The sequence below is a fragment of the Amblyraja radiata genome, chromosome 1 (genome assembly GCF_010909765.2).
Source record: "Amblyraja radiata isolate CabotCenter1 chromosome 1, sAmbRad1.1.pri, whole genome shotgun sequence".
In the NCBI taxonomy this organism is placed as follows: domain Eukaryota; kingdom Metazoa; phylum Chordata; class Chondrichthyes; order Rajiformes; family Rajidae; genus Amblyraja; species Amblyraja radiata.
The window spans coordinates 148,120,760-148,144,927 of record NC_045956.1 but is presented as its reverse complement, the minus strand read 5'-3'; the positions used below and the strand labels follow the sequence as shown (position 1 = coordinate 148,144,927).

Below are 24,168 nucleotides of genomic sequence, written 5' to 3'. Positions count from 1 at the left end.
ATAGGTGCAGGAGTAGGCCATTCGGCCCATCGAGCCTGCACCGCCATTCAATATGATCATGGCTGATCATCCAACTCAGTATCCTGTACCTGCCTTCTCTCCATACCCCTTGATCCCTTTAGCCACAAGGGCCACATCTAACTCCCTCTTAAATATAGCCAATGAACTGGCCTCGACTACCTTCTGTGGCAGAGAATTCCAGAGAGTTGCTGCCTTACAGCTCTTGCAGTATCGGAGACCCAGGTTTGATCCCGACAACGGGTGCGGAGTTTGTACGTTCTCCTCGTGACCGCATGGGTTTTCTCCAAGATCTGCGGTTTCCTCCCACACTCCAAAGACGTACAGGTTGTGGGTTAATTGGCTTGGTATAATTGTAAATTGTCCCTAATGTGTGCAGGAGAGCTTTAGTGTGTGGGGATCGCTAGTCGGCATGGAGTCGGTGGGCCAAAGGGCTTGTTTCCGCACTGTATCTTTAAACTAAACTAAACTCAGTGGCTCAGGCTGCATTCTCCTCCAGCAGATTGTTTTTTTAATATAGATATAACCTGATTTTCCAACTCACTTTCACCAACTCCAAATTGTTTACCGTCTTGAGACTGACATAGTGTTGTTCCGTCTGTAGGTGAAAGACATTTATATCCAAAGCATAAATGTTCAATAAATACGTAGTAGCAGCCTATAAAGTGAATCTCACTCATTGTCAGTTCACCATGGATGATTGCAGGAACACCAATGGACAATATTTTGCTTGGTGTTTAGTTTAGAGATATGGAAATGGGCTGACCGTTGATCACCCATTCATACTATTTCTCTGAAGTTGTCTTCCAACCCGAAACGTCGCTTATTCCTTTTCTCCAGCGATGCTGCCTGACCCGCTGAGCTCCTCCAGAATTTTGTGTTTATCTTCAGTGTAAACCAGCATCTGCAATTCCTTCCTACACACAATGTCTATGTTATTCAAACTTTCTCATCCTTTCCCTGCATATTAGGGGAAATTGACAATGGCCAATTAACCTACAGGCCTGAATGTGTTTTGGATGTGGGAGAAAACCAGAAACCCACACAGGGAGGATCTGCAAACTCCACACTGACAGCACTCAAAGTTAAGATTGAACCCAGGTTTCCAGCACAGTGAGGCAACAGCTCTAACAACAGCACCACTGTGCCGTGTTGGATGAATATTCTTCCTTTATGAAGAATGACACTAATGAGAGAGATTCTACTGACTTGGGACTGATAATAAGCAGAGCCTAATCAAGAGCCAGGCTATACAAACTGAAAATCAGATGATTTAGTGCTCAATGGTGTCAACATCCTGTGCTTTGCAAATTGTTGTTGTAAAATTATATGTTGTACTGTGGAATCATCACCGGAGCACCGGGCGACACAGTGGTGCTGCGGTAGAGTTGCTGCCTCCCAGCGCCAGAAACCCGGGTTCAATCATGGGTGCGTCTACACTGAGTCTGCATGTTTTCCCTATCACTGTGTGAGTTTGCTCTGAGTGTTCCAATTTCCTCCTACACTCCAAAGACGCACTGGTTTGTAGGTTAATTGGCTTCTGTAAATTGTAAATTGTCCCTAGTGCGTTGGATAATTTCTATTGGAAGATCTAGCGATCGCTGATCGGCATAGACTCGATGGGCATGTTAACAAAGTAATTTGGGCATGTTAACAATGTATTGAGTGTGAGGTTTTGGAAATGTTCTGCTTAATGCTAACTGCTCTGAGAATTGAGATTAATTTGCAGCAAATCGCAAACCAGGAATGTTGCAGCATAATTCTGCGATTACTGTCTAAGCCCACAGTTAATCTTCTCAAAGTTCTTGGGCTTTGTTTTACTTGAAATTTTAGGGGATTCGATTTAGGCTAAACGGTCAGCTTATTAAATGCATGGTTTAAAAAAAAAAATCAAGAATTACTGTCATTGTAAACTTGTTGGTCTTTTATTGATCATTTACAAAATTGATACAGGATAATAAAATTTTGCAGCATTGGCTAAATCGTTAAATGCATTGTCTTCTGTAGGACTAATCCATACTGATCAGAATAGAACATAGAACATAGTACAGTAAACCACAAGGACAGTCCCTTCGGCCCACTATGTCCATGTCAAACATGAGGCCAAATTAAACTAATTTATTCTGCGTGCAGGAGATGGCCTCAGCCATGTAAATTATGGGGTACAGGGTTATGGGTACGTTAATTTAATTGGAAAAGGATTGAACTAAGATGCGCTCCCTCTGTGATATGAGACACACTGGTAGAAAGAAAGAACTACCATGATTCATGGGGTACACAGTATCTCAGTTAAGGTGCTGTTATGGAGTTGTATATAATCACAAGGGGAATGCATGGAGTGAATACATAGAACCTTTCCCAGGGTAGGGGTATCAAGAAATAGTGGGCATAGGTTTGATGTGATAGGGGCAACCTGTTCACACAGAGGGTGGTGGATATATGGAGTGAGCCGCCAGAGAAAGTAGAAATATAGAAAATAGGTGCAGGAGTAGGCCATTCTGCCCTTCGAGCCAGCATCACCATTCAATATGATCATGGCTGATCATCCAAAATCAGTATCCTGTTCCGGTTTTTTCCCCATATCCCTCGATTACCTTAGCCCTAAGAGCTAAATCTAGTTGACACAGTTTAAAACATTTGGACAGGTACATGGATTGGAAAGCTTTCAATAGATATGGGCCATATGTGGGCAAATGGGACTACCTTGGATGGGCCCTTTTGCTCGGCATGGATAAATTGGGCTGAAGGGCCTGTGTCCCTCTACATGACGCAGTGTCTCTATGGCTCTATGTTAGTTAAGAATGGGATTGGATTATTGTACATTATCATCACCTGTTTGTTATTTGAATAAACCCATTATTTCTAAGGAATGACCTGGTGGCTCGAGTTCCTGAGGTCGGTGAGGCTTTAAGAAAACGTAAAAATTTAAGTTACTTTCACAGCTTGTTCATTTACCAGGATTTATTGATAACAAGCAATATTTTACAGCCCTTATAATTATCAGTTATAAAAGTTAATGATTATGGCATTAAACTGTGCTGAAATTGTATACATCAAGGGGTTTATAATCTGGGTAGACACAATAAGACGATGGACAATAAACCTGAAAGCATTTTACCTCTGGGTTTATTTGGCAAAGAATGTTTTTCCAGTCAGGGTGCAGTAATTGTATAATGCCAATAGATCAAGTTTATTTGTGTTTCCAGGGCAAGGCTTGGGAGCATTTTCATGAACATTGCAAATTCTGTAAATATAAGGTGTTTGTAGGGAGTAGCGATCATCTGGTGATCTGCATTGAAAAGCCCAGAACTTGAATGAAAAATGTTGTCACACAGTATTTTAGTTCAATTTAGTTTATTGTCACGTGTACCGAGGTACAGTGAAAAGCTTTTTGTTGCGTGCTGACCAGTCAGCGGAAAGACTATACATGGTTACAATTGAGCCGTCGAAAGTGTAGAGATACATGACGAAGGGAATAATGTTTAAAAATCTGATTAAAGATAGTCCAAGGATCTCCAATGAGGTAGATAGTAGCTCAGGACCGCTCTCTAGTTGTCCAGTCATCTAGTGCTCATCTTACTGGAGATGCTGGTGAGTGAAAATTGAAGGGGATCCCAAAGCACAGAATATTGAAGAGTCAACCAACATGGGCAGATTATCTGAGACAATGATGACATTGCCACTCTGGCAGATTTAATTCCAGGAATAGATGATATATTAAAGGTGGAGGAGTGGACAGCCACTCATATTCAATGTATAGGACATAGTGGACAGCAAGTGGAGCTACTCTAAGGTCGAGCGATTCAGGTTCAGGCCCGACGTTTGGTGTTGCCTGTGTGAAGTTCACATGTTCTCTCTTTGAAAACACGTGTGCCTTCAGAGTGCTCCAGTTTCCTCCCATTTTCCAAACATGTTCAGGTTGGTGAGATAATCGGCCATTGTAAATTGCCTCTAGTGTGTAGGCAAGTAGTTTAGTTTATTTAGTTTAGTTTACTTTATTAATCTCGACATTGTCATAGTAGAATGTGTAATAAATTGAAAGGGGAGATAATAAAACAGGATTATTGTAGGATAAATGTAAATGAGTGTTTGATGGACTGCATCGACATGTGTTGAAGTGGATGTATCAGAGCTTTGTGATTCTATGATTCATTAAACACCCCTGGATCACAGGGGAAAAAATCTTGAATCATCAAGGAACGGATGTATGCTGTAAAGGAAATACTTCAGTATAAATTCATCTCTCTTGTCCATACATAATTTGTAACAATTTTGCAGCAATAGGTGAAGATTGAATATCTACAGACAACCACAAGTCATATTTTTCCGATGCAAGAGGCCAGCTGGCTGCCCAAGGGTCTGGCCTGCGCTAGGTAACCTTCCATAGCATTTGAGAAAGGTTCTCTGACTAGGTTGTGAAGGTAGTAGACAGGAACTTGCTCAAGTTGATTGGAGCGGGCAGGTTGAAGGAAAAGGAACATCTGGAAAGAGAGATGTTTTTAAAAGTGTGCTGGGCATGCATGTCCCGTTAGAGTGAAGGGCAAAGCAGGTGGGCGTAAGGAAGTTTGGATTACGAGTGAAATTGATGCTTGAGTCAAGAATAATAAGGAAGCATGGGGCAGGTATGGGCAGCTGGGATCACGTGTATCCCTGGAGGATTTTGTCGAACTGAAGAGCAAGGTTAAAAGGAAATCAGGAGGGCAAAAAGGGAACAGGAGATAGCTCTGGCAGATAATATTAAGGACAATCCCAACAAATTTTATACAAACATTTTTTTAATTTAAAAAATATTTTTATTTATTAGAAGCAAATGTACAAAAATAGAACCAATGGCATATAAAATAATACAGTTATTGTACAGCTTCAATTTTAACTTTTAGCTCTAGTTGGGAGAAAAGAAAGGAGAAAAGGCAAGAAGGAGAAAAAGTGAAATGTGCAAAGATAGAACCCCTAGACAACCAAGTGTAGCCAAAGAGTGGATGAAATGAAAAGAATGAAAGAAAGAAGAGAGGAATAGAAAAAATAAAAAGGCAAAATGAGAAAGAAAGAAAAAAGTGGTGATATACCTGCCTCATTTCTCTCCCCACCCACCTCACCCAACCCGTAATTAGATTTAAATCTAAACATTGTGTTGTATCATACTATTCTTGTATTTTTATAAAAACATTAAGGGAAAAAGGGTAACCGGAGAGAGAAAGGGGCCTCTCAGGAATCAAAGAGGTCAACTCTGTGTGGAGCCACAGGAGATGGGTAAGGTCCTCAATGAGTATTTCTCCTCTGTTTTAGCCATTGAGAAAGACATGTGGACCGGGGAACTTGGGGCAGTCAATGGAAGCTTCTTGAGGGCAGTCAGTATTACGGTCAAGGAGGTGCTGAAGGTACTGACGTGTATGAAGGTAGACAAATCTCCCGGGCCTGACCCGATATATCCGGGGATACTGTGGGAAGCTAGAGGGGAAATTGCAGGAGTCTTGGCTGAGATTTATGAGTCGTTATTAAATATGGGTGAGGTGCTGGAAGACTGGAGGGTGGCAAATGTTGTGTCTCTATTAAAAAGGGCTGCAAGGAAAAGCCTGGGAACTAAAAGCTTCTGCCGCGTGGCCAGCAGGTGGCTTCTGCCGCACGGCGTGCAGGGAGCATTTGCTGCCACAGGTGTCTTGGGTACAAAATACCAACAATTCACCATCATTTGGTGAAGAAATGTCTTCTTACCTTTGTCTGAATGGCCAGCCCCTAAGTAGAAACCATTGTGCCTTGGTACTGAACACCACAGCCAAGGCAAGCATCAACGGCATTTTCCCTGTCAAACCCCTTAAGATTTTTGCTGGTTCATCTGAGATCAATCCTCATTCTTCTAAACTCAAGAGATGAATGAACTATTGTTCTTAATCCCTGTTCAGATGACAAGCCCACCATAGACATTCATTGCACTCCCTCTCTCACAAATACATTCTTAATGATGGAGACCTGACAACATAGCAAGACATTTATTCTAAAATTATTTTTTAATAAATACCATATAATTTACATCAGGAATAGGAGTGGAATTAGACCATTAGGCCATTCGGCCCATGAAAAGTCTACTCCGCTATTCAATCACAGCTGATCTATCTCTCCCTCCTGACCCCATTCTCCTGCCTTCTCCCCGTAACCTCTGACACCTGTACTTATCAAGAATCTATCTATTTCTGCCTTCAACATATCTACTGACTTGGCCTCCACAGCTTTCTGTGGCAAATAATTCCACACTCTACCCTCTGTCTAACTACATTTCTCCTCATCTCCTTTAAAGAATGTCCTTTAATTCTGAGGCTATGACCTCCAGTCCGAGACTCTCCCACAATAATCATGGTGTTCATATCCAATAGTCAAATAGCTTTCCCTCACTTCTGAGCACATGCACAATAATCTTTTAGATTGTAAACTTTAAGAATTTTTACCTTCGGATTCAGCCGGGCAAATATTTTGCTGAATTTACCTGCTTTTCTAGCATATGTTTTGGATGTTAGATGCTGTTCTCTTCCTACATATGGTAGTGTGTGTTTTCTAGGCAGTGACTTACACAGTGTTGATGTTCAATACAAATGGCATTGGCATTTGCTATTGGTTTATCACTGTCACTTGTGCCGCGAAACATTGAAAAACATGTTCTTGAGGTTTATCCATATGAATCCTTCTTTCTATTCATCAGGTTTTCAAGTTGTGATGTCATAGAACTAGTGTACAAAACAGACCCTTTGAACTACCTGATCCAGTCTGACCAATACCAAGTTCGTCCCATCGGCCTTGATTTGGCCCATAGCTCGCATTCGTTAATCTGTGGAATTCTCTGCCACAGAATGTAGTTGAGGCCAGTTCATTGGCTATATTTAAGAGGGAGTTAGATGTGGCCCTTGTGGCTAAAGGGATCAGGGGGTATGGGGAGAAGGCAGGTACTGGATACTGAGTTGGGTGATCAGCCATGATCATATTGAATGGCGGTGCAGGCTCGAAGGGCCGAATGGCCACTCCTGCACCTATTTTCTATGTTTCTATGTTTCTATCCTATCCACATATCTGACCAAATGTGCTTTAACAGTAATTCCTGATTGCCTTCCAATGATTCTTGGGAGCATGTCTTGGGTCATGACAGGTGAATTTGGCTGCTTGCGTTTGAGCAAACAAAATGTTGAAACAAATAACTGCAGGTGCTGGTTTATGCCAAAGATGGACACAAAGTGTTGGAGTAACTCAGTGGGACAGGCATCATCTATGGAGAAAAAGATGGGTGATGTATCGGGGACCTGAAACGTCACCTATCTATTTTCTCCCGAAATGCTGCCTGACCTGCTGAGTTACTCCAGCACTTTGTGTCTATCTTATGACTGTTTGCATTAACTGATGAAATAGCTTAAAAGCACGATAAAAGCGTGCACGTTCGTAATGAATACCTTGCCGAGGTACTTGGCCCGTAACATCAAATGAACTAATCATATTTAAGCGCAATGTAACAAAACAGTTAAATTATTCAATACCTGTAAAGTTAGTCACAAGTTAAAAACAAATGACATTGAACTAAATCTAATACCTTCGCTGGTTTATTTACATGAATGTAATTGAGCTTATCATTGAAGTTACCACATATCATTATGTTTGACCAATAAAATAAGGTTCACTAAGTTCAAAACCTTGAAGTTTTCTATCAATGTCAAGGTGGTGTTCGGTTATCTCTTTAACACATCTAGCAGACTACACGTGTTGATTGTTGCAGATAGTTCTGTCAGTTTCTTTATCAACTGTTTTAGCATCCAACATATGATAAATCAGGGATAAATACACCAAGTATCCAATGGGTTGGATTTGCTGAATATGATGAAGGTAAGAATACGAGAGACACATTTGACGTCTTGTTCGGTCTCTGGACAGTGATGAGCCCTGAGCTGAACATCCAGATAGACGGTGTATCTCTGCTGTCAGCATTGTGTCAGCCGCAGCTGATTCCGCCAGCTCGGCACCATTCCCTGAACCATCAATCTCCACTAAATAGTATGTTGAGGTAAGTGATTTTATTCTTTATTGTAATTAAGGTCATAGTCATACAGGATGGAAACATGCCCTTTGTCACTGATTCATGCTGAACAAGATGCCCCTCTGAGCTACTCCCATACCCATCTAAACCGTTTCTATCCATGTAGGTGCCTAAAGATCGTTTGAATGTTGTTGTACTTGTCCTCAACCACTCCTTTAGACTATCCGATTCTCTGGATACTTTCAAGAGAGAGCTAGAGAGGGCTCTTAAAGATAGCGGTCAGGGAATATGGGGAGAAGTCAGGAACGGGGTACTAATTGGGGATGATCAGCCATGATCACATTGAATGGTGGTGTCTGCTCGAAGGGCCGAATGGCCTGCTACGACCTCGTGTCGACCATGCTGCGAGTATGAGTCGAGGGCAAACTCGCCAGAACTCGCGGATTAGGTCACCCAAGTGGGACAGCCCCTGGCACGTCAGAGGCTGAGGAGAGACCTGGTGGAGGTATATAAAATGAAGAGTCCTATATAGGGTAGTTAGTCAGAATGGGCATTTATGACTCTTTTCGATGGGCCTATAGATGTGCAGTCATAGCACAGTTCCCTGGAAATGTCAAAGTAGCTTTATGGTGAGAAGGGCGTAGTTTAAGGGAGATGTTTAGAGAACATGTTTTATACAGAGGGTGGGCGACTGGAACGTGCTTTTGTGGGAGGTGGGTCAGGCTTGAAAAGGTTTCCGAAAAGATTTGAGGATATTGCCAGGACATTGCCAGGACTAGAAGGTGTGAGCTATAGGGAGAGGTTGAGTAGGCTGGGTATCTAGTCCTTGGAGTGCAGGAGGATGAGGGGCAATCTTATTGAGGTGTACAAAATCATGAAGAATAGGTCAGGTATTCCCCTCTCTACCCCCTCCCCTCTCCCCTCTCCCCTCCTCTCTCCCCTCTCCCCTCCTCTCTCCCCTCTCCCCTCCTCTCTCCCCTCTCCCTCCCCTCCCCCCTCTCCCCCTCTTCGCTCCTCTCCCCAAAGCCCTTGAGCAACTCAATGGGCCAGACAGCATCTCTAGAGAAGGTCCGCGTGGGTCACAGGGAGAACGTGCAAACTGTGCAGACAGCACCCATAGTCGGTCGAACCCGGGTCTGAAGCTGGAAGCAACCCTACCGCTGCCACTGTTTACTGGTGCCCTCCCTTAATTACCTATTTACTGGTGCCCTTCCCTAATTACCCATTTACTGGTGCCCTCCCCTAATTCCCCATTTACTGGTGCCCTCCCCTAATTCCCCATTTACTGGTGCCCTTCCCTAATTACCCATTTACTGGTGCCCTCCCCTAATTACCCATTTACTAGTGCCCTCCCCTAATTGCCCATTTACTGGTGCCCTCCCCTAATTCTCCTGTCCAACTGTTTCTTGAAAGATGGGATAGTCCCACCTCAATTACCTCCTCTGGCAGCTTGTTCCATACATCCGTTACCCCTTTGTCTCTGGAACTGGTGCGCTACAATGCTGAGAACTATATTCTGCACTGCATCACTCCATTTGAGTGGTGCCCTCTCCTAATTCCCCACCCACTGCATCTCTTACATCCTCTCATGGAATCCAAACACCTTTGTGCCTTAACCCCCACTGTACTGCTACCCACTGTGCACCAATTCAAGTTTCAAAGCCGTCTTGTAGTCTCATTGTCTGTAACTCATTTACACCTAGCCCACAGCCAACAATAGCCTGTTTCATTTATCATCATTACTTTTTTGCATATCTTTCATTCATTTGTTCTATATCTCTCTCCACTGCCGTCTATATCTCTCGTTTCCCTCTCCCCTGACTCTCAGTCTGACGACCAAAAACGTCACCCATTTCTTCTCTCCAGTGATGCTGCCTGACCCGCTGAGTTACTTCAGCTTTTTGTATCTATCTTCGTTTCGAACCAGCACCTGCAGTTCCTTCCACCACAATGATAACACTTGGTACTGAACCCATGTTTAGAAAAGTCACCTTGAACAAATGATTACCTATTCATTCATATTAAACGTCCAATTTGGCAGGCAAAGCACTTCCTTTGGAGTAACAGTGCAGAAAAAGGCCCTTCGGCCCGGCCTGTTGTGGATGATGTGGAGAGGATGTTTCTACTAGTGGGAAAGTCCCGGACTAGAGGTCACAGCCTCAGAATTAAAGAACGTTCTTTTAGGAAGAAGATGAGGAGAAATGTCTTTAGTCAGAGGGTGGTGAATCTGTGGAATTGTTTGCCACAGAAGGCGGTGGAGGCCAAGTCAGTGGGTATTTTTAAGGCATAGATAGATAGCATTTTGCGTCTATCTTTGTATCCTGCCATAAGCTCAGGATTGAGGAGCACTTCAACAACAACTCCGACCCCCGACGCATGTGGCAAGGCATCCAGGCCATCACGGACTATAGACCCACCAACACCACCCCCACATCCAGCGACGCCTCCTTCCTTGAGGAGCTTAACCACTTCTATGGCCACTTCGACAGGGACAATCTAGAGATGGCCATCAAGGCTGTGCTCCCTGCTGATCACCAACCCGTCACACTCACCCCCTACGACGTGTACGTGGCACTGAGTAGGATTAATGCACGTAAGGCTGCTGGCCCTGACGGCATCCCCGGGCGCGTCCTCAGGGCCTGTGCTGCACAGCTGACAGACGTCTGGACTGACATCTTCAACCTGTCACTTGCCCAAGCAGTTGTTCCCACGTGCCTTAAAACCACCTCCATCGTGCCGGTGCCAAAACACTCCACTGCGGCAAGCCTCAATGACTTCCGCCCAGTTGCACTTACCCCCATCATCGCCAAGTGCTTCGAGAGGCTGGTCCTGGCACACCTCAAAGGCTGCCTACCCCCCACATTGGATCCCGATCAGTTTGCCTACCGCAAGAATAGGAGTACGGAGGATGCCATCTCAACGGCGCTTCACTCCGCCCTCTCCCACCTCGACAACAGAGACACTTACGTAAGAATGCTGTTCATCGATTACAGCTCAGCATTCAACACCATTATACCCTCTAAACTGATCACCAAACTCGGTGACCTGGGCATCGACCCCTCCCTCTGCAACTGGATACTGGACTTTTTAACCAACAGACCACAGTCTGTTAGGTTAGACAAGCACACCTCTTCAACCCTCACCCTGAACACCGGCGTTCCACAGGGCTGTGTGCTGAGCCCCCTCCTCTACTCCCTCTTCACCTACGACTGCACACCTGTACACGGTACTAACACCATCATCAAGTATGCAGATGATACAACGGTGATTGGCCTCATCAGCAACAACGATGAGTCGGCCTACAGGGAGGAGGTCCAGCTCCTAGCAGCATGGTGCGCTGACAACAACCTGGCCCTTAACTCCAAGAAGACCAAGGAGCTCATTGTAGACTTCAGGAAGTCTAGGGGTGGCACGCACACCCCCATCCACATCAACGGGACGGAGGTGGAACGTGTTTCCTGCTTCAGGTTCCTAGGGGTCAACATCTCCGCTGACCTCTCTTGGACCCACAATGCCTCAACTCTGGTCAAGAAGGCTCACCAGCATCTCTTCTTCCTGAGGAGACTGAAGAAGGTCCATCTGTCTCCTCAGATCCTGGTGAACTTCTACCGCTGCACCATCGAGAGCATCCTTACCAACTGTATCACAGTATGGTATGGTAACTGCTCTGTCTCCGACTGGAAAGCACTGCAGAGGGTGGTGCAAATTGCCCAACGCATCACCGGTTCCTCACTCCCCTCCATTGAGTCTGTCCAAAGCAAGCGTTGTCTGCGGAGGGTGCTCAGCATCGCCAAGGACTGCTCTCACCCCAACCATGGACTGTTTACCCTCCTACCATCCGGGAGGCGCTACAGGTCTCTCCGTTGCCGGACCAGCAGGTCCAGGAACAGCTTCTTCCCTGCGGCTGTCACACTACTCAACAATGTACCTCGGTGACTGCCAACCCACCCCCCCCCCCCCCCCCCCCCCACCCCAGGACACTCCTCCCACAGGAAAAACACTATGTATGTATACATGTAAATAGATTCTATGTCGCTCTTCCAGGGAGATGCTGACTGCATTTTGTTGTCTCTGTACTGTACACTGACAATGACAATTAAAGTTGAATCTGAATCTGAATCTGAATCTGAAACCGGAGCACCCGCAGAAAACCCACGTGGTCACACGGAGAGCGTACAAACTCCGTACGTACAGCACCCATGGACAGGATCAAACCTGAGACTCCGGCTCGAATAGGCAGCAAATCTATTGCTGCCCTACGCCTCTCGCAGCTTGTTCCATATACATACAACCCTCTGCATGAAAAAATGCTCCTCAGATTCCTATTAAATCTTATTCCTCTCATCTTAAACCTTTGCCCTCTGTTTCTTTATTACCCAACCCTGGGAAAAAGAGTGTGTGCATTCACCCAGTCTATGGCCTTCATGATCTTAGAAACATAGAAACATAGAAATTAGGTGCAGGAGGAGGCCATTCAGCTCTTCGAGCCTGCACCGCCATTCAATATGATCATGGCTGATCATCCAACTCAGCATCCCGTACCTGCCTTCTCTCCATACCCTCTGATCCCTTTAGCCACAAGGGCCACATCTAACTCCCTCTTAAATATAGCTAATGAACTGGCCTCAACTACCTTCTGTGGCAGAGAGTTCCAGAGATCTTATGCACCTCTATAAGATCAACCAGCTCCAAGGATCAACCATCCTTTGCTCCAAGAAATAAAGTCCCATCCTGCCCAATGTCTTCTGCTAACTCAGTCCCTCAGCTTCTGGCAACATCGTCATAATTTTTTTCTGTACTCGTTCCAGCTTAATGGCATCCTGCCAAAGAGACAACTCAATCAGACATAATCTCCTACAGTGCTGACTCTGCCTCATCAACTCCTGTCTATCCAAATGCATCTTTATTTTATCCCTCAGAATCTTCCCCAGTAATTTATCAATTATAGATGTCAGACTTTCTGGTCTATAGTTCACAGGCTTTTCTTGGCAGCCTCCTTAAATAAAGGGCCATTATTTTCCAAAATGTAGTATGTTTTAAAGTAGACAATAATTTATATTTATATTTATTTAAAAAGAATTGTTTGCATTGTCTCTGATTATCAAATACATTTAGAAAGAACGGAAAAAGTATTTGACAGTATGAGCTATCAAAGGTTTAGTCAGGTGGTTCAGCATCAGGTGATTCAGTTGCCATGACACCTTAGAAAAGGACGCGTAAGTGGGACAGGCCCTTAACTCTTTGTCTAACCACATTATTTTTTTTAGACTGAGATTGATGTCCCTGTTTCCATTCCTTTAATATACATTTTTTTTTCTAATGTGTTTCCATCCTTGTTCTGGAATATTCTACTTTGTGTGTTGATCTGCAGAGGATTCACCTTTACATCATCAGCTAGCCTGTGGTCCTTCTTCTTCTATCGTGTCCGTATGCTATGTAGTGGCTTGCCACTGCTGTACACATCGTTGCGCTATTGGAGTGTTAAGTGCAAGGTCTGCAGTAGTACAAGAATTATCCAGCAATGGGCATTGCAGTAGGTGTTGCGTTGTCTGGGTCTGTGTGCCACAGTCACAGGTTGTTGTACCCTCATTGTAGCCCCATTTGTGCATTGTCACCCTTGACCGCCCGACCCCGGTTCACAGTCAGTTGAGACATCTCCACTTCAGTCAGTGTTCATCAGCACCTGGTGGTAAGTGCTTTGCTGCTGCTGGGATGCCCATCTTGGTGGAAATAGGCACAGTAGCTAGTCTGTTCTTCCACATCTGGAGGCAAACTTCAGTTGGTGTTGTTTCCAACGGGGTGATGCTGGTTAGGAAGCTCTTACGGGATTTTAACCACCTTGGACGGGGCACATGGATGTGTAATGGGTGTCTATCGTCTGTCAGTTGTTTCAGACGCAGTCCTGACCTCCCATCTAGTTCATTGGAGGCCTTTGAACTATCTGAAATTGGACTTTATCGGACATTACCTAGCGCTAAGCGTTGTACCCATTAGCCTTCACTGTGGACAGCTTGATTGTAATCATGTATTGTCCTTTTTGTGACTGTATAGCATGCAAAGAAAAGCTTTTCACTGTACCTCAGTACGCGTGATAATAATATACTAAACTAAACCTAAATGAATGTAGTCCCCAATATACACTGAGGGATAAGATCCCAAACTTACTGTGGGTAATAAAACATGTTAATACCAGCAAGGCAATGACACTATGACTATCATGACATACAGTCTCCTTATAAGCCTCCTTTATAACGTTTCAGCATGCACGCCACCAAACTATCCTTTCCCCTAACATTCCTGACCCCAGCTCTGGCCACAGGCCGACTATTAATATTTCACTAGATGCCAGAAGATCAAATGCAATCTATCACGTGGAGTACAGGATTCACCAGCCACCACATGTGAGGGTACTAGAGGGAGGTTCTATATTTTCTAACATCCTTTGTAAGACATGACCAACCTCTTGAGTACCTGCACCTGCAGAAAGTAAGTCAAGGGATAACATGGACAGTGCATTAATGCATAACCTTTGTCCTTTTCTTCCTTTGCTCAATCATATCGTTAAAAGGAGCAGGGAGGAGGGGGGGGGGGAGGTGTGATTGCAGTGGAAGAGCTAATTTTTGTGTTACAACTTGATTAGGTAGTCAATGACAACCAGCGTTCACAATGAGTTCAAAGTGCATAAAATATCTGGGGTTGATCAATGTTGCCTGCGTTTGACGTTGTTTGCCTTTGACTGGGCTCTTTGACTTTAGGATCAGCAGTCAGGTCAGTTTATCAAACATACAGGTTACTGAAAGTGACTTCCCAATATGTAACTGGCTGAGCATTTTTTACCTGTCTCTTTTTTTTACGCATTACTGGGCTTCTGCAGCGACTTTATAGAGTCAGCTAAAGGAGCCTGCAAGGTCAGTGAGGGAGAGCTGATTCCCAGTGGAGCATGGCACACTGCTATTTAAGAGTGAGTCACGGATGAATGGATCACTCACTGTTGTGAGTGCAGAGGAAAGGCGAAAAGCCAAATGAGCAGTTCAACCTATCTAGATTTTTCTATTTCTAAAACTAAACAGCGACATGTACAAAATCATGAGAGGAATAGATTGGGTAGACACACAGAGTCTCTTGCCTAGAGTAGGGGAATTGTGAACCACAGGGCATAGGCTTAAGATGAGAGGGAAAAGATTTAATAGGAACCTGAGGGGTAACCTTTTCAGATAGGTGTGTTTCAGGTGTGTTTATGGAACGACCTGTTGGAGGAGGTATTTGAGGCAGAAACTTTTATTGCAACGGTTAAGAAATATTTGGACAAGTACATGGATAGAACATATTTAGAGAGATATGGGTCAAACACATGAAGGAACTGCAGATGCTGGAAAATCGAAGGTACACAAAAATGCTGGAGAAACTCAGCGGGTGCAGCAGCATCTATGGAGTGAAGGAAATAGGCAACGTTTCGGGCCGAAACCCTTCTTCTGAAGAAGGCTTTCGGCCCAAAACGTTCAGTCTGAAGAAGGGTTTCGGCCCAAAACATTGCCTATTTCCTTCACTCCATAGATGCTGCTGCACCCGCTGAGTTTCTCCAGCATTTTTGTGTACCTATGGGTCAAACACAGGCAGGTGGGACTAGTGTAGATGGGACGTTTGTCTGTGTGGGCAGGTTGGGCCAAATGGCCTGTTTCCACACGCTGTGACATAACTTTTCAGAATGTTGAGGTGTGAAAATGTCAGATCACAATAGATATTTATTAAAAATGTTAAGGAGAATTTATATACTTAAGAGAGCGGGAGAGCCTTGGATCTATTTTACCTACCCCCTTGTGTAAGAAGGAACTGCAGATGCTGGTTTATACTGAAGATAGACACAACGTGCTGGAGTACATCAGCAAGTCAGGCACCATCCCAGAGGCTGATCTGATGAAGGGTTCTGACCCAAAATGTCACATTCTTCTTCTCCTGCTGAATAATTACAACACTTAGTGCCTATCTCACCTACCACCTTGATAGGATATGAGTCATATTATTCTTTCAGAACAGCTATACTTAATTTGCTGGTTGTATGTTTCTTTGTGACAATAGACAATAGACAATAGACAATAGGTTCAGGACTTGGCCATTCGGCCCTTCGAGCCAGCACCGCCATTCAATGTGATCATGGCTGATCGTGAATGGATGCTAACATTTCATATATATGGAGGCGACAACTATAACCTTATAAAGCACTAAGCTATCAACACCACTGTTTATCAGAAAAAGACCAGGGTGAGCAAAGACATTAGGCCTCCAATCCCAACAATATCAGACAAGTGTGGGAATGAGCGCATGGTAACTGAGGTATTGTAGGGTTGGATGCTCCATTCTGTGTTCAAACAAGACATCAACATTTTGAATGATCTGGTTCAGTCAATATCCGAGGAATGTGTTAGAATCAGTAGCAATGAATTAAAGTTCATGGTGAAGACCTGAGATGGAAACTTTCTTAATAGAAACAATATTTACCTCTAAATCTGTTTGATGGGTAAGAAGTGGATAAGAAGAGGATTAAATCAGACACTAAGCCAGGGGTTCTGAACCTTTTTTGCATCCCGTTTACCCCAGGCAACTTTAATAGCATATAACAATGTTATTTCACTTATTTATGAACAACTAATGATGAACAGATACCGGTATAACCATATAACCATATAACAATTACAGCACGGAAACAGGCCATCTCGGCCCTACAAGTCCGTGCCGAACAACTTTTTTCCCTTAGTCCCACCTGCCTGCACTCATACCATAACCCTCCATTCCCTTCTCATCCATATGCCTATCCAATTTATTTTTAAATGATACCAACGAACCTGCCACCACCACTTCCACTGGAAACTCATTCCACACCGCTACCACTCTCTGAGTAAAGAAGTTCCCCCTCATGTTACCCCTAAACTTCTGTCCCTTAATTCTGAAGTCATGTCCTCTTGTTTGAATCTTCCCTATTCTCAAAGGGAAAAGCTTGTCCACATCAACTCTGTCTATCCCTCTCATCATTTTAAAGACCTCTATCAAGTCCCCCCTTAACCTTCTGCGCTCCAGAGAATAAAGACCTAACTTATTCAACCTTTCTCTGTAACTTAGTTGTTGAAACCCAGGCAACATTCTAGTAAATCTCCTCTGTACTCTCTCTATTTTGTTGACATCCTTCCTGTAATTGGGCGACCAAAATTGTACACCATACTCCAGATTTGGTCTCACCACTGCCTTATACAATTTTAACATTACATCCCAGCTTCTATACTCAATGCTCTGATTTATAAAGGCTAGCATACCAAAAGCTTTCTTTACCACCCTATCTATATGAGATTCCACCTTCAAGGAACTATGCACGGTTATTCCCAGATCCCTCTGTTCAACTGTATTCTTCAATTCCCTACCATTTACCATGTACGTTCTATTTTGATTTGTCCTGCCAAGGTGTAGCACCTCACATTTATACCAGAACCAAACACAGTCAGTCAATGAGAAAAACTATGTACAAATCCAGAATCAACAAATTTACTCCAGGTTGGGAACCCTTGCTATTTTCATTTGTTATTTGTTATTTTCTGTTATTTTTAAGTGATTTAGAATTATTCAGATCCACACAGCAACAAAACTGGCACCTCGCCCTAATGAATCCAAGCCAAATTTTAGCCACCCATTTACACTAATCCCACATAAATCTCATAGAGTTTGAAGAAGGGTCACTTATTCCTTTTCTCCAGAGATGCCGCCTGACCCACTAAATTACTCCAGCATTTTTTTGTCTACCTTCGATATAAACTAGCAGCTGTAGTTTATTCCTACTCATTTATTATTCTCATTTAATCTTCATCTTATGAAGTTATTTCAATTTTGATCACAGATGTAACATAGGAAAACAGCGACTGATGTGCAAAGCAACCTACTGCACACAGGAACGTTGATTGCCATCAGATCATTTGTTTTATCAAAGCTCTTTTGCACCTAATACATCCACCTAACAGGTCAGATTGAGACTCAGTCAACATCTCGTTCCAAATAAAGGCAGTGTTACTGCAACATAATACCCCCTGTAACACTCCCTCGTTGCTACTGTGAAGTGTCAATAGAATAAAGACTTGGATGTATAACCTCCAGAGTTAGAGGCAGGAGAGTAACCTCCGAGCCCTCCACACATTTAGCCCCGCAGAATGTAAATTAACTCTAACATTTTAAGTTAAAGTTCACCTGCTAAGTAACTGCGGCACTTGTAAAACTGCAGTTTCCTAGCACTGCCAGTTTAAAGCTATCACTTTCCACGAGTGCGGCCCTATCTAAAGGAGTCTATAACTGAGAGAATCGCTAGAGGTAGCATTTTACAGAAGTCAAATCTGCTTTTAAACCACCGTGAAATAAAACAATTATTATTTGTAACAACTGGATAAGAGAATGGCTCTGTTGCAGGCAAGCTTGTCATGGTAATAGAACATAGAAACATAGAACATAGAAAATAGGTGCAGGAGTAGGCCATTCGGCCCTTCGAGCCTGCACCGCCATTCAATATGATCATGGATGATCATCCAACTCAGTATCCTGTACCTGCCTTCTCTCCATACCTTCAGATCCCTTTAGCCACAAGGGCCACATCTAACTCCCTCTTAAATATAGCCAATGAACTGGCCTCAACTACCTTCTGTGGCAGAGAATTCCAGAGATTCACCACTCTCTGTGTGAAAAATGTTTTCCTCATCTCAGTCCTAAAAGATTTCCCCCTTATCCTTAAACTGTGACCCCTTAATACTGGAGCGAGAATCAGTATGATTCTGTGATGTAAGCATGAGAGCAGATTGGGTAACTATGTTTAAAACTGTTGCTCCCTCAAATTGTGCCACATCAAAACTGCTCCTCAGAAATACCAAAATAATATTTTTTACACTTTTTCTTAACTTAGAGAGTCATAGAGTCTCAATTTGCTAACACCAGCCAGCATGTCGCAGCTACACTAGTCACTAGCTACTAACTTGACCTTCAAATAAAAAAGTAGGAAGAAGTATTGAATGAAATAAAGGATTTTTTTTTTGTCCACAGGAAAGACGCAAAATGCTGGCAGTAATTCAGTGGGTTAGGCAGCATCTCTGGATAACATGGCTGGGTGACATTTTGGGTCAGGCCCCAGGTCTAAAGATGGGTTCTGACCCGAAACATCATCTATCCATGTTCTCCAGGGATATTGCCTGACCTGCTGGGTTACATTAGGATTTTGTGCCTTTCCATGGTAAACCAGCACCTGTAGTTCCTTGTTTCTCACATTTTATTTCCATGCACCATCTTCCATTCTTTCCATCATGGCTTCAAGAGAGTATGACAGTATAATGATCATGTTACTGTTAATAACGTAGCCTAGAATGAACAACCCAGAGACTGTAAGCACAAATCCTGACATGCCATGTTAGACCATAGGCCATAAAAGTGCAGCACAGGTACAGGCTCTCGTTCTGTGCCCTCCTTGGTGTTAAAATTAGCATCTTGAGAATGAATAAATAAGCAGTAAAGCTCAACTCCTCTTTAGGATCCACATATGTTTTTTTCTCCTTTTTTAAAAAAAAAATTATTTTTTTATTATGAAACTACTTTTATTCAAAAAATAAAAATAAACATAGAGTATTAACACAATCAAAGACTGCCTATGCTGACAGTTTACAAACAAATGATCGTCAAATTAATAAAGTCAACGTCAACTGGATCTACGAAATGGCCGTTGAAGGTCGAGTGTTCCGTTTATCAACAAAACACTCGACCTTCAACGGCGACCAGTATACATGAAAGCCTCCAAAGTCCCCATGGACACCACGTGTTCCCTCTTAACACTTAAACAAAATTATCAAATTAAAATATTAACATTCTTATCGATAATGTATTCAACCTCCTGTGGTGACCAGCGTGCACAGAAGGCCTCCACAGTCCCCATGGACACCGCGACCGACAGACCAGCTCCCTGGGTCAGATAGATCAGATCCCGGACTAGATGAACATTGTCCTGGATGGACCGGCCCAGGACTGTGTACGACTGGTCAGGGTGGATCACCTGGGACAACACGGGACCCAGGCGATTCGCCAATGCCCGGGCAAAAACTTTATAGTCCGTGCTGAGGAGAGAGACCGGGCGCCAGTTCTTCAAAAGGCGGAGATCGCCCTTCTTGGGCAGCAGGACAACAACTGCCCTGCGCCACGAGAAGGGCATCTCCCCAGTCGCCAGGCTCTCTCCCAGGACCTTCATATAGTCATCCCCCAGGTCATCCCAGAAGGCTCTAAGGTACTCCACAGTCAGCCCATCCAGCCCTGGAGACTTGCCCCCCTTGAGCTGGTGCAGGGCACCAGTCATCTCCTCCAGAGTTAGGGGATCATCCAGGTGTTCAGCCACATCCTTGCACACAGCAGGTAAGCCCTCCCACAGGACCTCTTGTGCCTCCCCACTCGATGTGCCAGCCGAGAACAGAGTCTTGTAGAAAGACCCAACCGAGGCACCAATTATCTCTGGATCTGTGACAGAGGAGCCATATCCGCAAGCAACTCAACAAGCTGCCTGCGGGCTCCTCGCCCCTTCTCCAGAGAAAAGAAAAAGGGGGAGGCGCGGTCCAGATCGTGTAACATCTGGACTCGCGACCTCACATACGCACCCCGGGATCTCCTAAGCTGCAAGTCCCTCAGTGCTCCCTTCTTCACCTGGTATTCCTCCCACTCACACGAAGCCCCACCAGTCTGATCCAGACGTGCCCCCAAGTCGAGCAGCTCCTTGGTGCTTGTGATCAGGTACATTTGATCTCATTCGATTACTGTGACTAATTCACAGTGAAAATCCACAGTGCCTTCTACAGACATCTGACTGACAATCTACCAATCATCAGCCTTCATGAGAGTAATTTTGCCTGTTCACTCTGCTGCCCAGATCTTATGTGAAAACTTTTGATATGATTTTCTCAAACTTTTTCAGTCAGTGAAAATAGTGGTAATAACACAATGAAAGATTGCTTTAGTGCAGTGCGTGTGTCTGATGCATACTGCTGGTGGATAAAAGAGCAGAAAGTGAGAGACTCACTGCTCAGTCACTTCAAACGCCACCCATCCATATTCTCCAGAGATGCTGCCTGACCCGTTGATTTACCCCAGCACTTTGTGTCTTTCAAAGAACCTTTAGGCATGTATCGGTATATGCGGCATTGCCTGACCTCTAGGTATTCTTCCATCTTCAGTGATTTATTATTTGTGGAAAGAGCTGCAGCATTTAGATAATTCTTTAAAGAATCTTTAAAGATTAATGGGGTGGCACAGTGGCACAGCGGTAGAGCTGCTGCCTTACAGCGCCAGAGACCCGGGTTCCATCCTAATTACAGGCCCTGTCTGTACTGAGTTTGTACATTCTCCCTGGGGCCACTTGGGTTTTCTCCAGGTGCTCCGGTTTCCTCCCACACTCCAAAAACTTGCAGGTTTGTGGGTTAATCGGCTTCAGTAAATTTGTAAATTATCCCTAGTGTGGGAGGGATTATTCGTTATCTACTTAGTGCTAGTGTATGGGGTGATTGCTGGTCGGCGGGGATTCGATGGGCCAAAGGGCCAGTTTTTGCGCTGTTATCTAAAGTCTAAAACTGCATTGTAGACCATCTGCTAAACTGAAGTAGGGCTTCCAACCCAGCTATGGCCTGACAGTCGACAAAATGGATGTGCGCAGTATCTGGAATGTGTCTTCTTGTATTAGTTTTTTTTGTGGCTGCTTATTTAACTGTAAACTATAATTCCTGGTGTGGATGCTCAAACAAGCCCACATTGTAATATGAGGTTGGTTTACTCACTCCCTCTGTATTCAGATGTGTGTGGTAATGAATGAATCAACTGCAAAAACACTGAGGCTGCAAAATATCCTCATTGTGTGTTTCAATACCTCTCGGGTGGTTATAATAAAGATTAGCAAATAAGTAGTTCATTTTATGACCTCAAGATATCCATTGTGCTTTACAGCTGGTCAAGGGCCTGTCCCATTTGCTGTCTTTCAAGTTCAAGTTCAAGTTCAAGTGAGTTTATTGTCATGTGTCCCTGTATAGGACAATGAAATTCTTGCTTTGCTTAAGCACACTGAAAATAGTAGGCATTTACTACAAAACAGATATATGTGTCCATATACCATGATATAAATATATACACACATGAATAAATAAACTGATAAAGTGCAATTAGCTGAAAGTGGTTATTAATAATCAGAGTTTTGTCCGAGCCAGGTTTAATAGCCTGATGGCTGTGGGGAAGTAGCTATTCCTGAACCTGGTTGTTGCAGTCTTCAGGCTCCTGTGCCTTCTACCTGAAGGTAGCAGGGAGATGAGTGTGTGGCCAGGATGCTGTGGGTCTTTGATGATACTGCCAGCCTTTTTGAGGCAGCGACTGCGATAAATCCCCTCGATGGAAGGAAGGTCAGAACCGATGATGGACTGGGCAGTGTTTACTACTTTTTGTAGTCTTTTCCTCTCCAGGGCGCTCAAATTGCCGAACCAAGCCACGATGCAACCGGTCAGCATGCTCTCTACTGTGCACCTGTAGAAGTTAGAGAGAGTCTTCCTTGACAAACTGACTCTCCGTAATCTTTTCAGGAAGTAGAGGCGCTGATGAGCTTTTTTGATAATTGCGTTAGTGTTCTCGGACCAGGAAAGATCTTCAGAGATGTGCACGCCCAGGAATTTGAAGTTCTTGACCCTTTCAACCATCGACCCGTTGATATAAATGGGGCTGTGGGTCCCCCTCCTACTCCTTCCAAAGTCCACAATCAGTTCCTTGGTTTTGCTGGTGTTGAGGGCCAGGTTATTGCGCTGGCACCATATGGACAGTTGCTCGATCTCCCTTCTATATTCTGACTCATCCCCATCAGTGATACGCCCCACAATAGTGGTGTCGTCAGCGAACTTGATGATGGAGTTCGCACTGTGGTTGGCTATGCAGTCATGGGTATAGAGTGAGCACAGCAGGAGGCTGAGCACGCAGCCTTGAGGTGCTCCCGTGCTGATTGTTATCGAGGCTGACACATTTCCACCAATACGAACAGACTGTGGTCTGTGGATGAGGAAGTCGAGGGTCCAGTTGCAGAGGGATACGCCGAGACCCAGTTCTGCGAGTTTGGTAACCAGTTTGGAGGGGATGATTGTGTTGAATGCCGAGCTGTAATCGATGAATAACAGCCTGACATATGAGTTTTTGTTGGCCAAGTGGTCCAGTGCGGAGTGGTGGGCCAGCGAGATCGCATCCACCGTTGATCTGTTGTGGCGGTAAACGAACTGCAATGGGTGCAGGTTTTTGTCGAGGTAGGAGTTGATTTGCTCCATGATCAGCCTCTCAAAGCACTTCATCACTACCGGTGTTAGTGCCACTGGTCGATAGTCATTGAGGCACGTCACCTTACTCTTCTTGGGCACCGGTATAATTGATGCCCTTTTAAAGCAGGTGGGGACCTCAGACCTCAGAAGTGAGAGGTTGAAAATGTCCGTAAAAACTCCCGGCAGTTGGTCCGCACAGGATTTTAGAACACGACCGGGTATACCATCAGGTCCAGGTGCTTTTCTGAAGGATTTCCTGACGTCGGCCTCTGTGACTGAGACTGAAATGCCATCACAGCGAATGGGGGATCGGGAAGGCACATCAGTATTCCCCCTGTCAAAGCGTGCGTAAAACGCATTGAGCTCGTCAGGGAGTGATGTTTCACCGACATTCGAGCTGCCTCCTGGTTTCGCCTTGAGGTGATTGCATTCAGGCCCCGCCACAGCTGCCGAACATCTGTCTCATCCTCCAGTTTGGAGCAGAAGTCCCTTTTGGCCTTTTTGATGGCCTTACCAAGGTCGTATCTGGACTTCATGTAGGCCACTGTATCATCGGACATGAATGCCCTGTGTCTGGGCTTTAGAAGAGTGCGGATCTCAAAGTTCATCCAAGGTTTCTGATTGGGAAACACTCGGAAGGTTTTTGTAGGGATGCAGTCCTCCACACATTTCTTTATGAAGTCTGTAACGACTGTGGCGTATTCGTTCAAGTCCGTTGCCGAGTCCTTGAACATTGCCCAGTCTACAGACTCCAAACAGTCCTGGAGTTGTTCTTCTGCCCCCCCCGACCAGCTCTGTGCTGTCCTCACTTCT

The 24,168-nt window shown here is 44.4% G+C and overlaps 1 protein-coding gene and 1 long non-coding RNA gene across 8 annotated transcripts in view; both read left to right on the top strand.

Annotated features, from left to right (window-relative positions):
- arid3c (AT-rich interaction domain 3C) overlaps window positions 1-24,168 on the top strand; it is a 447,620-nt gene that overhangs the window by 113,999 nt on the left and 309,453 nt on the right. The gene's annotated exons all lie outside the window — the stretch shown is intronic.
- The window catches only part of LOC116980316, a 19,030-nt gene continuing 4,057 nt past the window's right edge, over window positions 9,196-24,168 (top strand). The window contains exons 1-4 of the long non-coding RNA XR_004413934.1: window positions 9,196-9,286; window positions 13,182-13,191; window positions 19,489-19,494; window positions 23,428-23,431. This is a non-coding gene — a long non-coding RNA (uncharacterized LOC116980316). The remainder of the gene's footprint in view (window positions 9,287-13,181; window positions 13,192-19,488; window positions 19,495-23,427; window positions 23,432-24,168) is intronic.